The 17,732-nt window shown below is 48.6% G+C and overlaps 1 protein-coding gene across 4 annotated transcripts in view; it reads left to right on the top strand.

Moving 5' to 3' along the window:
• The window catches only part of DRGX (dorsal root ganglia homeobox), a 36,123-nt gene that overhangs the window by 16,078 nt on the left and 2,313 nt on the right, over positions 1-17,732 (top strand). The window lies entirely within an intron of this gene.

Raw genomic sequence — 17,732 nt, 5'->3', positions numbered from 1 at the left:
GGATCCTAATGTGCCCTTTCATCCAGACACCGTGTATTCATTTTCTCTCGGATGGGCACCTGTTGGTAGGGGCCTTGGACCCCTACTCCCCTTTTCCCCAGCAAGTAAGGACAGCTGTGAGTCCACTGGGTATGAGCCCTGGGGAGGAGTCTAGACTTACCCAGGACTATCAGAGACCAGGACCATTGTAAGCTAAGCGCCACAGTCCCTCCAGCCTGGAGATCCCAACTCACTTCTCCAGGCCTGTGGCGACTTGCAAATAACCCAGAAGAAATAAATCAAACTCAGTGTCAGCTACAGACTCAAACTAGTGCTCATGTCTCCTTTCCTAGACTCTGTGGTCCTAGTGGGATCTTATGGCCCCGGGTTGAAGACAGCAAGTATCCTGGGTGGGCCACTGAGGTCTGGCCCGACCCTAGACAGCACCTAGGTGCCACTCCTCTGATACTCTGGACCTGTAGCTCCAGACCAGGGGCTGAGGATCTAAGCAAAAACTGTCCTGTGCTGAAGCCAACAGCTGGCCAGAGTGTGAAGGAAATGCCTGGCTCTCTGTGTTCCAGGGCAGGATCAGTCCTCCCAGGGGGCATTTGGAGCCCCTCAGCTACTGTTCCCAGAGCTAACTGCCTGGAGAGCATTATGTATAGTTATAAGTCGAAGGACTCTGAGTTGGGGGTCCTGGTCTTTTGGTTCAGGCGTTGTTGTGACAGATGCGACATCTTTCTCTGGGAAATATTAAGAGAACCTCCAGGGGCATTTGTGGGATAGCTTGGAGGTTGTTGAGTTTGCTGAGTTCCTTTAAGCTGCAGTCCCTGAAGGCTGTAGGTCCTTTAACGCAGTTTTATGGCTATTCACTTGTCTGGAAATCTTTGGACTTTGAATGTGCTCTGAAAACAGGAGCATTCTTGGAATACTGGCTATCATGCTCCTTGAGCAGGCTGTGCTGGGGAAGGGGAAGGGCCAACAGGGATGTTGGATGTAGAGGGAATGAGCTCCAGGCACCCCCTCCCCCCCAAAACACTGGCCTCCCAGAATACAGAGCTGTGTGGTGATGCCAAACCCTGTTTCCAACGTGAGTGGGGTGGACAGGTTGGGCCCTAGAAGCTCTGTGACTGTGGCCCAGAACATACCAATGGATTATGGGGGGAAGTGGCCCAGAAAATATGAAGGGGAGCAAGTCTCCCGGCCAGCCACTTTGCTGAGACTCAGCGGCGCATAGACTGAGAAGTCAGTAGCAGAAAGCTCTGGAATATGGTTTTCTTAGCAAAGTAGAGAGACTCATTTTGATTCCTTGGAGAAACCTGTTGAAAGAAGGGGTCTGGGGTTTGGAAGCAGCTAGAGAGCTGGGGAAACCAAGATCAGACTGAGAATTGCACCATGGCATCTCGGAACTGCCGTGGCAGCGAAGCTCGACTCGGCGGTTTTGCGTCAGGCCAGGGAGTGAGTGCAGAGACTTTCCAGAGCTTTGCCCTCTGCCGCAGCCCCATCATCCTGTGTTTGGGGGACTGTGCTCTGCTGCCAGCCAGGTCCCAGGGCTTGGTCAGGGTAGCTGAGACACAGCTCTGGGGCGGAGTGCCGGGGATACTCATTTAGCAGGCTTGGCGTGGGGGGTGGTTGAGGTGGTGCGTGCATGAATAGGTCAGCAGGCCTGCTCGGGCAATAGGGAGCCAGGGAAGGGTGGGAGGTGGGGGTGGCATCCTTGAAGGACAGGAGGTCACTGCCTCTCCAGGATGGCTGGTCAAGCAGAGTGTCCATGCGTGGAGGCGTGGCAGGCTAGCCTCCAGGCTCTGCTGGGCAGGCCCCGGACAGGCACTGGGCTGTGCCCATCAGGGAGTGAGGCAGCTGGCTACCTCAGGCTGGGAAACTGCCCACCGGGGACAGAGCTACGTAATTGAAAACCAGGCACTTGTGGGGGTTTCCTCCTTTAATTATCCTTTAATTATCAAGCAGCCGACTAGCACAGTGGCCTCAAGCAAGCGCTCTGGGGTGGCCCGCCTTGTGTGAGTCCTCGTCCTTCTGTTCCCTAGCCATGTAAGTCTTGAGCACGGTCCTGGGAGTCTCTGCCTCTTGTCAGCTCTAAGATGGGGATCTTGATCATAATAAGACTGAAGTCACAGGACTGAATGAGGAGCACGTGAGCTAGAACACCTGAGGCTCTTGGAACAGTGTGTGGCACATGAGAGATGCTCAGTAAATGCTATCATTATCACCACATCTCTCCGTTCTCATTTCCAAGTCCCTGGGTCCCACTCACCTTTAAAGGAGCCTGTGAAACGTCTGCTTCTTCCAAATGTCTTCCATTTCTCTGAAGTTTATTGCAGCCGTCACTTATCTTTTCCTTGTAACCTTCCTTGTTCCAAATTTGGCAATGGTGGGGGTTCCTTCCTGTCCCTGGTAGGATTTCCTGGGCAGGGCACCCATTCCTTCTCTGGGGCTTCACAGGCAGTGATAAGTTTTGTATTTTGGGACAGTCAGAGAGGGCCCGTCCTGGCCAGGCATGCAGTTAGTGTGTTTCCTTATTGAGGGTTCCATGGAAACTCTCAAATAAAAAGGCAGCAGGACCCTACCCCATGCAGGGAGGGTTTGCATAACAGTAATGGGTGTCCAGAGAAAAAGCCTTTGCAACACAAAGAATTTTCCTGTGCTGTCTTAATGGCCAGCCTTGTGTTCACAATTCATTAATGCAGAGGAGGTTATTAATGGCTGAGGGAGGCGCTTGGGTTTGTTCCGGGGAAGTGCTGGCCACAGGACGAGCGCGATGGGGGCAGGAGAGCCACAGTCGGCGGAGGCCCCCTCTCCCTGGTGCACTTAGCCTGGCTGCCTCTAACCTGTGATTCGGAGAGCGAGAGCGGGGTGTGAGGTGGAGACTAATTACAGCTGCCAGGGGAGAGCTTTCATAACTCAGTCTGGGCTCACGCTGGGAGATCACAGTCACTCTCCTGCACTGGGCAGGGGCATCCCATCTGACTGTCCTTAACTGGAGGGAGCGGTGAAGAGGAGGAGGTGAGACAGCATGCTGGACAAGGCAGGCATGGGGGCACTCAGTCCCTGGAGTCATGCCTGAGGGGAGGGAACAGCAGCAGAGCAAGGGAATGAGGTCTGACCTCTTTTTACTCTCCCCTTCCATCCCCTCCCGGGGAGCTGAGGTGGCCCCAGCCATCCCATGCTGGAGGGGCCCGAGGCAGACAACTCTGATCCCATCTCCTATTATCTGTTTGAGGCACAGCTCAGAAGCTGCTAGCAGTTGGAGTAGCAATCCTGGTCCTGAGTCCCGTGTGTGTGTGTGTGTGTGTGTGTGTGTGTGTGTGTGTGTGTTTGCACCAAGGGGAGGCGAGGGACAGGGTGTCCATACTGGGGAAGGGTCTGGCCACATCCTTCCAGAGAGCAAGGCCCCTTACTTAGCCAAGTATGTTCCCTCCCTGCTTCACATTGGCCTTGGCCTTGGGCTCAGGCCAGGCTAAAGTGTCCAGATTCTGGAACTGAAAGGGCTTTATTGCCCAATAAACATCTGCCCACCGAAGCTAAACTCAGAGCTGGAGGCAGTCTTTTCCTTCTCCCAGTCCTCCAAAAAGCATTTTCCCTCTACTCCTCTTTAAGCACTTTTTTCCTCTGGGTTGGGAGTTAAAACACACACACACACACACACACACACACACACACACAATTAAAGAACATTAAAAAGTGTTTTATGGTGGAATATAATATTCATGAGAAAAATTCATAAAGCATGCGTCTAGAGTGTAGTGACCCATTTTAAGCACCTAATATACCTACCCTCTGGGACTTTGCCTGCACCCCAGAAGCCCCCCAGTGCCTGGGCCCCTTTTTCTTCCCCTTAAATGAGAGCACTGTGCTGACTTTTATGCTAATATAGCTTTGTCAACCACCTAAGCAGGCATTCTGAAACTTTCTTTCTTTCTCTTTCTTTCTTTCTTTCTCTTTCTTTCTTTCTTTCTTTCTTTCTTTCTTTCTTTCTTTCTTTTTCTTTCTTTCCTCCCTCCCTCCTTTCTTTCTTTCTTTCTTTCTTTCTTTCTTTCTTTCTTTCTTTCTTTCTTTCTTTCTTCTTTCCTCTTTCTTTCTTCTACCAAGAAACTTCTTCCAAGTTATGTTTCAGTAGTAGAATTTAGTGATTCATCACTTACATACAACACCCAGTGCTCATCACAAGTGCCCTCCTTAATGCCCATCACCCATTCAGCTCATTCCCCCACCCCCTTCCCCTCCAGCAACCCTCAGTTTGCTTTCCGTATTTAAGAGTCTCTTATGGTTTGCCTCCCTTTCTGTTTTTGTCTTATTTTTCTTTCCCTTCTTCTCTGTTCACCTGTTTTGTTTCTTAAACAAAAACACTACTATTGAATCTTGACTCTTTTGAACTTTACATATAAATGAAATCATACGAGACCCAGGTTCTTCATGTCTGCTTCTTTGGCTCAGCATTATGTTTGGGAGATTTATTAATGTAATTAGGTTCAGTGGTAGATTCTCTATGATATGTGTATGGTCAGGTCATCTGCAGATAAAGATAGCTGGTCTCTCCCTTTCAGATCCTGATGGTCTTTCTTTCTTTCTTTCTTTCTTTCTTTCTTCTTTCTTCTTTCTTTCTTTTTGGTCTGTGCCAGCCAGAAACCCTAGCACAGTATTGAGTAGAAGTGGTGATGACGGGCATCCTTGCCTTATTCTATTTTTTAATAACAGCTTTATTGAGGTATAACGCATGCACCATACCATTCATCCCCTGAAGAGTACAACTCAATGATTTTTAGTATATTCAAAGGGTTGTGCAGCCATCACTAGGATCAACCTCAGAATACTGTCATTACCCTGTACCTATAAGCAGTCACTTCCCACTTCTCCCCAACGCCCCCAGCCTCGGGACACCACTGACCGTGAACATTTTTGCTATTACTGCTGTGGACTTTTTATATGAATGGAGTCATACAATATGTGGTCTTTGTGACCACTCCTTGCCTATTCTTGATCTCAGGGTTTCAGTTATATTTGTGGTCTTTTATTTATTTATGTTTTGGATATCCTTTATCAAGTAAAGATATTTTCTTCTTGCCTTGGTTTTCTAAGAGTTTTATTTAATTATTATTAAAAAAAATCATGGATATGAATGAATGTTGCATTTCATTGAATACTTTCTCTGCTGCTATTGAGACGATCACATGATTTTTCTTTCTTAATGGGTTAATACAGTAAGTTACATTGATTGATTTTTTTTAATGTTAATCCAACTGTACATTCCTGGAATAAACCCAGACTAGATGTGACATGTCTTCCTTCTTATCTATAGCTGGATTCTGTTTGCTAATACTTTGTTCAGGGCTTTTGCATCTATGATCATGAGAAGATTGGCTTGTGATTTTCTTATAATTTCCATTCCAGGTTTTAATATTGTTTTACTTTACCCCCCAAACTGAGTCTATTAAAAGCAGCAGCAGAACTGCCCAGCTGTTTTATTATCTCTCCTGATTCCGAGGGCTGGCTCGGTTCAGCTACTTACAACATAGTATTGCTTCCTTGTCTGGGGGCTTGGTAGGGATGCTGGGAGGCTGGGAGCTCTCTTTTTCTCTCTCCCCATGGTGAACTTGGGGTGAGATTGAATGGTGGTTGATTCCCAAGAGTGTAAAAGAAGAAGATGCCAGATCTTCTTAAGGCTTACACCCAGAACAGGCACCGCGTTGCTTCTGATTCAGTCTATTGATTTAAGCTGGTCAGAGGGCCAACTTAGACTTTAGTGGAGGGGACTGCATACAGGCATGAATGCTAGGAGGTTGGTTCATTGAAGGCCCTTTTTGGACACTGATGGACACAAGTATCAAAGATACTCCAGCATTGTGATTTGAGTTGGGGTGTTTTTGAACCTACCTTGCTTCCCAATCTTGACTACAAGCACTTTGAGGGCACTGGCCATATCTGGCTCACCTCTAGGACCTTCCAAGCCACTTACCTCTGCCCCAAATGCAGAGCAAATGGTAGTTAGGCTTGGGTAAAGAAGGAAAAGTCATGCTTCTCTGGTGTGGGAGACAGACCTCACTTGGGAAGCTCCGGTCTATTCATCCTAGCCTGCAGTCCTGGCTGCCTGTTGGATGCCAGGAACAACTGGGCCCTCCTTTTTTTCATTCTTCATCCACTGAGTACCCTACTTTGTCAGACTAAACCAGAGGTGATGAATTATACACATCCTTGTCTTAAGTGGTTCACAGGCTAAGGGTGAGCTTGGAGAGATAGTCAACAAAGAATTCCATCTCATGTGACATAGTCATGTGCTCTCTTAGAAGCCAACAAGGGCATGCAAGGAGTGGGGGAAGCCCTGAGGAGGGAGGACACATTTCCCTGTAGGAATAAGGAAGGCTTTCCAGAGGAGATGTTTGAGTTGGACTTGAAGGAAGCATAGGAGTTGCCCAGTGGGTAAGAGGACCCCAAGCAGACAGAACAGCGTGAGCAAAGGCACTGAGGTAAGCAGGGTTAGTTTGTTGAGGAAAGGGCAGAGCATGAAGTTGGACAGAGGCATGTTCTCAGGAGAGGATGGCATGGCCTCAAGGTGAGCCCAAGTTCTGGAGTCAGACTGGCCACGACCCAGAACTACTTCCCTCTCATCCTGGGGTCAACTTAGGGCAGACCCCAGTCTCCTCACCTGTGAGATGAGGATCATGATGGCCATACCCAAGAGGACTTGTGTATCTGTGCTCTGGCACATCTAAGCATCCAGTAGGTGCTGGAAATTGTTAGGGTTATGTTGATGAGGCTGAGAGGTCACTCGGGATCTAATTAGTGTTTGGTTTTGGACTCTGGGGCAGAGGATCTTATTTCTTGCAAGCATTTGCTCCTCAATGGGAAAGCCTCTTAGCCTCTAAGGCATACTTTATGAAGTCTGGGGTGTGTGCAGCTCCAGAAAAGCAACACAGCCCTCTAGGTGCCCCTGTATTGTTTGTAAGGGTATAGGTATTTGGGGAACAGGGAAACTTGAGGGGCAGAAGGTAGTCAATGCTTATGGGGAAAGTGATTGGGTCAACCTTAATCTTCTCCATGCCTAGTTGATATCAGGAAGACAAGGGTAGAGAATCCCAGCACCTAAAATTTGTAAGGAATTTTTTTTTAATGTTTTATTTATTTTTGAGAGACAGAGAGAGAGAAAGAGTGGGCGAGCAGGTGGGCAAAGAGAGAGGGAGACACAGAATCCAAAGTAGGCTCCATGCTCTGAGCTGTCAGCACAGAGACTGACACGGGGCTTGAACTCACAAACTGTGAGATCATGACCTGAGCCGAAGTCGGACGCTTAACCAACTGAGCCACCCAGGTGCCCCAAGAATCTTCTTAATGAGTGTGTTACCATTCCAGGATATAGTGGGGAAACTGAGGCTCAGAGAGGAGATAAGACTGCCCAAGGTCACATAGTGCATCTGTGAGAAGTAGGACAAGTCAGGGACCCAAGTGTCCCATTGGCCAGCCCCCTACACCCTTTATTGATTCTGTTCCTTTTACAGGCACCTGCTGTCATTCTCTGGCTTTAAAAACTGCAACTCACTTTCCAGAAGCCATTTCCTATGGGTGCTGATGGGTTTGCCCTTCCTGCTAATCAATGGGGCCCTGGAGTGCAGGGAGCTGGGCAGAAGGTTTCTGGCTTGTGCCCAGAGGCAGTGGGAGAAGCAGCCTGCCTGTCCAGGGTTTTGGCTGCTGCTTCAAGGGGGGAGGGCGGTGCTAACTGGCATCGGTCTGCCCAGAATCTGGGCATCTGGTTGTGCCAGGGTCCTTGGAGCTGGGTGTTGTCGTTGTTTGCCCCTTCAAAGACATCCAAGCAGAAAGGGGGCCGTGGCACTGGCCCTGAGACTATCACAGTCCCAGGAATGTTTGGCTGGGCTGCCTCTCATCAGGGAGTATTTGCTGAGCAAATGAACAGACGTCAAGACAGCGAGCGTACAAGTAATAGGTGGAGTTCAGACCGGGGTGGGATTTAGTGTTGATTCTAGCAGAATTCCCTGCCAGATTAACCTGGGGGTTTTGACATTAATCAGATTGAGCAACTTTGTCATGACCACGGCTTCTCTTTCCATGAAGTGCTGAGGAAGATTACCACCTGGGAGATGGTAACTCTGAGGACCTAAACTCTGCCAGTGCAGTCAGGAAAGAGACTCTTCCTCCCTTTCTCCCTTCCCCAAGTATTCAGTGTTTACCTTGTGCCCAAATGGGGCATTTTAGTTCTGGCATCAGGAGTACAGGGGTGAGAGTGGGTGAAGGGTGCTTCCAGCAAGTTTGGGAGGTGAGCTGGGTACACAGATAGACACATCTCGTGGTGTAAGGCACCACGTGTTAAACTCGTTTACCACATTTACCTCATGGTAAAAGGCAATTTAAACCATAAAACGGAGACAGGAGAAAGCACTTCAGGGGTTCTGAGTCAGAAGACTTTGGTTATGAGACCTTGTCCGCTTGATTATTGGTGAGCGCGCATAACCACCACATCTAAAAATCCATGCTTAAATATGGCAGGCATCTGCCAACACCTTCCACTCAGGCACTCCTGTGAATGACAAGGAACTGGTATTATGAATTATAAAATACATTTTCCCTCTGTCTAGCATCTATCTATTATTCTATATCTATCTATCATTTATCTATCTATCTATCATCTATCTACACAGAAAAAGACACGAACTACAGTATTTGTGTTAAAGGTCTCATAAATTCACATACTCATTTCCTTGCTCAATTCTGTTATCTTTAATCTGAACATTCCACAAGAAATCAGTGTGCAAGAGCTTTACTTGTAACCGAAATTGTAGTTCACGTGCCTTTATGATGAAAATGTGCTATCGGCAGAGACGAGACAGAACTAACTTAATTTTTCCTGTCAGTCTCTGTAGTAGATCAATTAAACTGCCAAGCAGATCAAATATTTCAGACTGTATTTATTACATTAAGTATTTATGTCCAGGCCAAGCCTTTAAAGCATGATGTCATATAGGAATGTAGGCCGATTAGATCAATTCAGCAGAATTTGCTGTAACTTAATGGAAATCTAATTGTGTGTTTTAATTTAGTGTCCAGGAGGTAGTATGTTCTCCAAACAAAACCATTTTCAGGCTGCATTTAGGGGCCAGATGGCTCTTGTGCAGACGTTGGTGATGGCTCATGTTGGTAGGGCTAGAGGGGGGAGGTTGTAGCCTTTTAGGGGGTTCGCTTGCTGGCAGGTTGGTCATCCCCCATAATAAGGGACTCACTGACCTCGAATCCCACAGAATGGGAGGGGGGTGGAGTATTCCTGGTGGGTTTTCCAGGGCGCTTCCTCTGCCCCATGTTCACTGGTCAGTGCCGACCTGCCATTAGCAGTTATGGAGGTACAGTGAGGTGCTGAGGACACAGCCCTTATTCCTTGGCAATTTCAGTGGGACTCTGTTCTAAAGGAGAACATCTGTTCTCATCATCTGAATAGAAGGAGACTGGAAATCACGAGTCACGAAAAGGACACCATTTTTATGACAATAATACCTGGTCAGTATAGAAAGGGTGGAAAATACAATAAAACACAAAGAAAAAGATAATTATCATTCATAAACTTAGTACCCAGAATCAAGTAGTATGAGTATCTAATATTGGTACATTTGTTTTCCTCCCATCTATAAATGTGTGTATCTCTAATGAATTTATGTGTTTTATAGCTTATTTAGAAATTAAAAATGTTTAACCAAAAAGCTTAAATTTATCAATATTTTCTACTCATAAATACATTTATATTTGTGCTATACCTATGACTCCACATGGATATGACACATCACTGTGCATATACACGTACATGTATATACTATGTGTATACATGTGTGTATTATGTATACACACACGTGCATATACCAAAGTAGGATCGTGTTGACTTATTGTTTCTCAATCTGCTTTTTAAACTTAAAATTTCCTTATTGTGTTTCATTTTTTTTTAACGTTTACTTATTCTTGAGACAGAGCATGAACAGGGGAGGAGCAGAGAGAGAGGGAGACACAGAATCCGAAACAGGCTTCAGGCTCCGAGCTGTCAGCACAGAGCCCGATGCGGGGCTCGAACTCACGGACCGTGAGATCATGACCTGAGCCGAAGTCGGACGCTTAACCGACCAAGCCACCCAGGCGCCCCTCATTATTATTTTTTTTTTTCATGGCACTAAGTGTCCTCCTGTAATAGAATTTTGCCAAAGCTTTAGTGTGTTCTATGTGGGTGACTATTAACTTCTTCAGTCAGTTCCCTAGTGTTGGGCCATGAGGTTAGTCACAGATTTTGTTACTATATGCCACACTGGATTGACTTCCTTTGTAGCTAATTTAATTTTTAGCCCATTCGTGATTTATAGCTTTTTGATAGGTTTAAAAAAAGGCCGGGGAAACCCTAGAGCCCCAAGTCTGGAAATCTAGTAACTAAAAGATGATGCTTTTATTTATTTATTTTATTTTGTTATATTTTAAAGTTTTTAAAAAAAAGTTTATTTATCGAGAGACAGAGAGAGAGAGAGAGAGAGAGCGCACAGGGAGTGGCAGAGAGGGAGAGAGAAGGAGAGAGAGAAGCCCAAGCAGGCTCCATGCTGACAGCACAGAGCCTGACCCGGGGCTCGAACTCATGAACCCTGAGATCATGACCTGAGCCAAAATCAAGAATTGGATGCTCACCTTACTGAGCCACCCAGGTGCCCCTAAAAGATGACACTTTTAAACTTCATTTGTCTTACTCCTTACAATTCTGTTGGCAGAAAAAGTTATTTTACTTTTTGGTCCAATAGGAAAGGTTCCACCCAGGAAGCAGGACAGCCCTGCATCTCCAGGTGTGTGTGTGTGTGTGTGTGTGTGTGTTGGGGGTGTGTGGCTAGTAGAGGTGGTGGGATGCCTCTTGTACACTCTCTGCCTGTGGCAGAGCTCACTGCTCATCCTGGGTATCCCGGGGGATGCTTACAAGATGTGTTCTTCAGCTGCTGGCTGAAACGAATCGGTAATTGGAATAAACCGTGAATTGTGACTTAGAATTACCCTTTGATTAGCATGGGGTTATGAAAATAGTAATTGTTTGAGGCCTTAATATTAGCTGCGTTACGGAACGTCTCTCAAAGGTAGGTGTCTCTCCTCCTCTCACAGATAAGGAACCCGAAATGTGGAAAGATGGTGTGAAACCCCATGACTGGTGAAGAAGGATGGGGCTGGGGGCCAAACCTCCAAGTCCCCTTTCTTCCGCCATAGCAGGCTGCTGAGATGCCCCAGAGATGGCCTATGGTCGTTCTCATTTTATGGAATCTTGATAATGGATGACTTGCTTTTGGGGTAGACATTTTCTCAAGGGTCTCTGTCACCTCTCCGACATAATAAAGGGGGGTGCTCGGCCCCTCCTGTGGCTGATTCAGCGTCACCCCATCACTAATAGCAACGCGCAGGCTTGGTGCAGTTTTCTGAAAGACTGCCAGACTTCGTCTCTTGTGATGATTCCTGCCCTCGGCCAGCGGTGTCAGGCCATCGTCATGGGGACGGCTTTGCTCGGTCACCCCTGTGCCAATCGGCTCCAGGTTTCTGTGCATGTTGAGCTTTTTGGCTGTCACGAATTTTTGTCTCTTTTCTCAGTGTTACCCATCAGTACGTCTGCCATTAGCAGCCACATTTCTCTCTAGTTTGTGGTAATCTTGTAAACTGAACAACTTCTGTGAGACGTGCTCTTGAAAGAAACTTTAAGCACTTGGTGAGGGTCTTGAGTATGGCTTTGCAGGGGCAAAGTGCCAGTGCTTTGGGATCTGGGATTTTACTTGGTAACTATGTGTTCATCTGCCATCCAGATGAATCTCCGTTTTGTTATTTCTGGTTTTCAGTCAGCGTCCTTCTGGGCGGGTTGCTGAGGTTGTTTAGGCAGGAGGCGTATGGGGAAAGCTGGGGATGCTCTTGGTACTGTGGAATCATGAAGAAATCAAGAGTTACTTTTATGAGAATCCTATTTGTGGAAATCACTTGTTTTTTCTGTTAGAAAATGGTTGTAGGAGTTGAGAGAGATTCTGGTTGTTGGATAATTTAAGTTCATTTACAACCAATGGAAATCCTGAAAACACGTTAAAGTTGGAAGAACTCAACTTTATAATTCACATCCCTTTCTAAAACGCCTCCTTTTTTGTTGAAAGGGATTTCAAACATTTTCTTGTCCAATGGCCCATATCGTGCATGAAGTTTCTCTAATGTCCTGTCAGGGGACCTTCAGGGGGTGCAGACCAGGAACCTCGCAAGCCCTCTGCATAAACATAGCATGTGATGGTAAAGAAAGAAAAACTCCTTTTTTTCACACTTCTGCCCATTGTTTCAATTTCACTCTCTGCACCAAGAGAGATACAGAGACAGTTACCTCGTATCCACTGTGCCCTGGGGTCAGCTCAGCTAAATAACCCCAGTTCTTTCATTTTTCATTTGTCCCTCCTTCTTTCCTCCCTTCCTCATGTTCCCGATCACCTTGACCTGAACTCTCTTTTGGCTCTTACAGTTTTATGTTTAAGGATTTATTTTACTTTATTTTAGATTGTGATAAAATATGTGGAAGATAAACTTTGCCATCTTAACTATTTCTAAGTGGACAGTTCCAAAGTATTCAATACGTCCCTTGTGCTGGGCAACCATCCCCTCCATCTACCTCCAGAACTTTTTCATCTTCCCAAACTGAAACTCTGTGCCCATTGAACAAGAACTTCCTACATTCCCCTCTCCCCAGACCCCAGAAACCACCATTCTGTTCTGTGTCTCTATGAATATGTCTACTCTAGGCATCTTGTGTAAATGGCATCATACGGGATTTGTCTTTTTGCGACTGGCTTATTCCCTTAGCATAATGTCCTTGAGGTTCACCCATGTTGTCGATGTGTCAGACTTTCCTTCCTCTTTAAGGCTCAGTAATTCTCCATTGTATGCATAGCCCTTATAGTTTTAATCACAGAGTGTCCCAGAGTTGCTGGGTTCGCGGTCCTGTTTCCTCATCCATCTGTTGTGGGGGGCGAACTAGGTCCTTTGCACAGACTCTTCTCCCGTCTGCAGCCTTGGTCCTGTGAACGAATGTATTTCTCGTATCACCGAATCCGGGTTTTAAGGGCGAGGAGTGTAGTTATTGGTGGCTTTCTTAGGAGCCCGCCGATGGCAGATGTGACCTAGCAGGTGTAGGCTATGGATCCCAGGGAAGAAGGCTCTGTGTTGTCCACGTGGCATTTCTTCATCCTGTAAGTGGCCTCTTCATCACCGAGTCACAGACCATTTAACACCCCCGCCTTGATGCTTACATCGTAGCAAAGCATCGCTGGAGGCAAGAATCAGCCTGATCACGTGGACCCCGCCTTTCTGGGGCGCGTCTGAGGCGGGCAGGGCTGCCTTGGGCTGAGCCTGAGGACTGCAGCCCCTCCTGGGTTCCTGACAATATATAGCTCCAGATAAGCTCCACTCAGACTTCCAGTGCCTGCCTGGCTCAGGCAACCCAGCCTCTCACGGCCCCTCCTCACATGTGCCTCTTTTTAACATTCATTTAAAGGTAAAGTTATGTTTCTGATTTTAAAACTTTTTTTTTTTTTTCAACGTTTATTTATTTTTGGGACAGAGAGAGAGCATGAACGGGGGAGGGGCAGAGAGAGAGGGAGACACAGAATCGGAAGCAGGCTCCAGGCTCTGAGCCATCAGCCCAGAGCCTGATGCGGGGCTCGAACTCACGGACCGCGAGATCGTGACCTGGCTGAAGTCGGACGCTTAACCGACTGCGCCACCCAGGCGCCCCTATGTTTCTGATTTTAAAAGAAATTCACATTGGGGCGCCTGGGTGGCTCAGTCGGTTAAGCGTCTGACTCTGGCTCAGGACATGATCTTGCGGTTCACGAGTTCAAGCCCCATATCAGGCTCTGTGCTGACAGCTCAGAGCCTGGAACCTGCTTCAGATTCTGTGTCTCCCTCTCTCTCTGCCCCTTTTCCGCTCTTCTCTCTCTCTCAAAAATAAATCAACATTAAAAAAAAAGAAATTCACATTTGTTGTAGAAAAATGAGAAAAATTCCAAACAGATACAGAGAGGAAAATGTCTAATATTCTCACTGCTGAGAGGGTTCACCGTTCTTCATATGCCATCTCCTCAACCCATGAACTCCCTTTGGGAGGGAGACCCAGAGGGGGTCCCAGTCCTTGGCTGGCACAGCACAGGCACCATCCCAGCAAAGGCTGCAGCTCCCCGCAGAGCCCCAACTGGTGTCTATCTGGCTGCATTAAGCGAGGGCCAGTGGGAAGAGCGAACTCGGGATTCGCCTGAATGTGACTTTCTGTGTGTTTCCTGCTGCTGCTGGAAATGGTCCCAGGCTGGAAGCCCACCAGGGGTGTGGGGCTGTGAAATGGGCTCTCAGAATTCCCTTTGTAAAGTTGGCACTTGTGATTTTTCCGGCCCTCCTCTTGGGGTCTGCCACCTGCTGTATTGACCCTCACTCAGAACTGAGGTAGGAGGCCACCGCTGCATTTGAACTTCCTGTTACAGTACTGGAGAACTGAAACACCACCAGAAGGTTCTGGTCCCACCTATCAATGAACTGTGAAAACTGGGACCTGGAGCTTCAGTTTCCTTACCTGGAGAGCAGGGATGAGTAATGCTTATCCCTTAGGGTGACCGGGAGGGTGACAAGAGGCAACTGTGGGTGCTGGTAAACGTGAGCTTCCTTTTGTCTCTGAGCAGGCTTGGAAAGGAACAGAGAGATGCCCAGATGTGCTTGAGGGGAGAGGAAGGTGGCTGGCCCTGGCAGGGGGAAGCCTGTCCCCGGGGAAAGGAGGCAGGCACATCCCTGCGGATGCTGCTGAGGCTGCCTTGGGAGGACTGATCCTACAAGTGGGTCCTGGGGCTGGTGGCCCTTCCCCCCTCTCTTTCTTCCATAGGTATTTTCCAAAGGCCTGGCCTGTTTCAGGCGCTGTGCTAGGTGTGCACAGAGTGGGGAATGAGACAGGAAGATACTTGACCCCTTGGGAGTCTGCAGTCTTGGGGGTATGTGGGGGGGGGCGGGGAGACAGACAACAAACACGTCAATAGTCCACCTGCCATCTGTGGCCAATGCTGTGAAGATTTGAGCAGCCTGGAGCATAACTGGGGAGCCTATTTTGGATGGGGAGGACCTAAAGGATCCCTGAGGAGGTGGTGGTCAAATGGAGCCCTAACGAGAGACAGAGGTGTGAGGAGAACATTCCAAGGCAGAGGGAGGTTCTCTTCCCTCACAGGCGGAGGAATGTGCCCTCTTTTCAGAGGGACCCAATGGTTAAGGGGCAGGCCTCCTGCCTGGTGAGGTCCAGGCCGGCCACTTATTATTCGCTCTCAGTCTCCTCACCTGCGGGAGGGGATGACTACGGAGCCTGCTTCCTAGAATTTCTCTGAAGCCGAGATGTGTGAGGCATGGCATGCTCCGAGCTGTGCCTGGCCCACACGAGCCTTTGCTCTCTGTAATACAGCTCTGTGTAGGGCTCTGCTGTGATGCTGCCATGAGCACCTGAAAGGGAGGCCTGTCTGGCACATGGGAAGGAGGGGAGGGCCCTGGGGACATGATCACACAAGGGCCTGGAGGCTGCTGGGAGGAATCTGGGTTAATTTGACAAATATAGATTTTGGTTCCCCAATACACCTGATGTCCAGTGCTGCTTCTTCCAAAGCTGGTGAGCACTTTCAGAAAGAGATGAGGGACTGGCTTTGGGATGCCTCCCTTGTCAGAAGGGGCGAAGTGGTTGGCCCACCCACATGGGGCCAGTGGCCATGGCTGACTCAGGTCTCCGGCCTCAGGGACAGGCAATGAATCCCCACCATCCTTGGCGGGGCCATGGTGATCCATTTCTCGCTCACCTTGTAGGATCTGGCTTTGGATCTGGTCTGGGATGACTGGGGCTGGGGAGGGGCATGGAGGCTGTGGGGATGTGCGTCTCTCACAAGGATCACACACGGGGGCCACCACTTGACCTATCCTGGGAGCTCAGAGAGTCTCTCAAAGTATGTCATCCCAACAGCCAAGTGTACCCACCCAGCCTGGGGGCAAAGTCTATGTGACTCCTGCCCCCACACCTGCTGTGGTGGGCAGCCGGAGCCCACGGGTGTCCCTCAAGCACGGGGGTGGGGCTAGTGCTGCTGAGTGCTGTTCACTTCTCTCCTCGGAACTCAGATGGGCAACAGGACCACAGGATTCTACGGCCAGACTCTATCTTCCTCCTCCATATGCATAGACACACACACACACACACACACACACACACACACACAGACCACTTTCTCTGTTTGCCCCCATCCTAGCAATGGCATCTGCATTCATTTGGGTGCTCAGGCCCAAACCTAGTCATCATGTGTGAATCCTTCCTATCCATCCCCTTCCCTGTGGTCCAGGAGCAGTTTGCACAGGCTGTAACCTTCATCCTAAACCAGAATCTGGCCACCCCTTACCACATTCCCTCCAGCCATGTTGAGTCAAGCTCCCTTCCCCTAGGACGGCACTCTCCTACTAGCCTGCCCGCCCCATTCCTCATGCGGATAAGCTCGCAACACTCTCTGCTCCAAGCTTCTGACGCTTCCTCCCACTGCATCCTGCACAGCCTGCGGGGCAGCCTGGCCCTGCTGACCCTGACCCATCTGGCGCTGCCCTTGCCTGCAGCCTCTGACTTTGGTCAGTCTGAACATGCCACTGCTCCCCGAACAGGTGACATCAGTTCCTGTGTCTGTGCCTTTGCACTGCTCTTCTCCCTGGCTGCCTGCGCCTTCCTGGACATTCACACGGCCATCACTCTGACTAGCTGTGCTCAGATCTCTTGCCAAGCATCATGCTCCACTCATGTTTTCCATAGCACACGCTACCACCTGCCTTTGTATCAGGGACTCGAGGGCTCCGGCGTGCCTCTCCACTAGAGCTGCACTCCGAGACAGCGGGTCTTGCTGCCATATTCCTGCTGATGGTCGTTAGGCTCTAGAACAATGCTGGGTGCTCGTGGGATAGTCGTTGAATGAATGCACAGTTGAGGATGGCCTATCATTAGTCTGAGGTACTATCCTCAGACTGAGCATAGCAGAGGGCTGTGCTCACTGTATTTCTGGGATGGTTTATGTACTGCTGGCCAGCGGGCTTGGGGCCGGGCAGTTGTTCCTAAGCCCCGCTGCACATATCCGACCTGTGCTAACTGCTTTCCAAACTGATTCCTTCGGAGGTTCTCAAACCTCAGTTCACAGTGCCCTGAGGGTCTCAGTTAATTTTTCATGACTCTCTTGGGCCATGAGAAACACCTAGCAGTTTTGTTCATCAAATGGTTGGGTCTGAGCAACTCCGGAAGTATTAATGTCCCAACAACTTAGTAGCCATTTGATAAATGGCTGGGTTCCCTTTGTCTTCAAAAGTCAAAAATGTTCCTGCAGTGTCCCTCTGAGTTCGCAGGGGTGCTTTGGCACATAGTTTGCGGAGTGTGGGATTACTGCATTGGATCCTCGTAATGATCCTGTGAAGTAGGTATCATTCCATTTTGCAGAAGGAGAAGCCAAGACATTGGCCCAAGGCCACCCTGCTGGTTGGTGAGGGAAGCAGGACTGGTCAGGTCGCCCCAGTGCTCTGCTAATCCCTTGGGCTAGCAACTGGATCCCTTGTGCTGTCCATCTTCGAGGTCCTGAGCACTTGTCATGTCACCTCTCCCTGTAGTGTCCTGAACCAAACAATCACTCGGCCCCTTGCTCCTACCTCGTGTCCCCGGGAGACAGAATGTGAGCAGTGAT

The sequence above is a fragment of the Leopardus geoffroyi genome, chromosome D2 (assembly GCF_018350155.1).
Source record: "Leopardus geoffroyi isolate Oge1 chromosome D2, O.geoffroyi_Oge1_pat1.0, whole genome shotgun sequence".
NCBI classification, from domain to species: Eukaryota; Metazoa; Chordata; class Mammalia; order Carnivora; family Felidae; genus Leopardus; species Leopardus geoffroyi.
The sequence above is the reverse complement of the archived record's forward strand: the minus strand, read 5'-3'. Positions and strand labels throughout refer to the sequence as shown.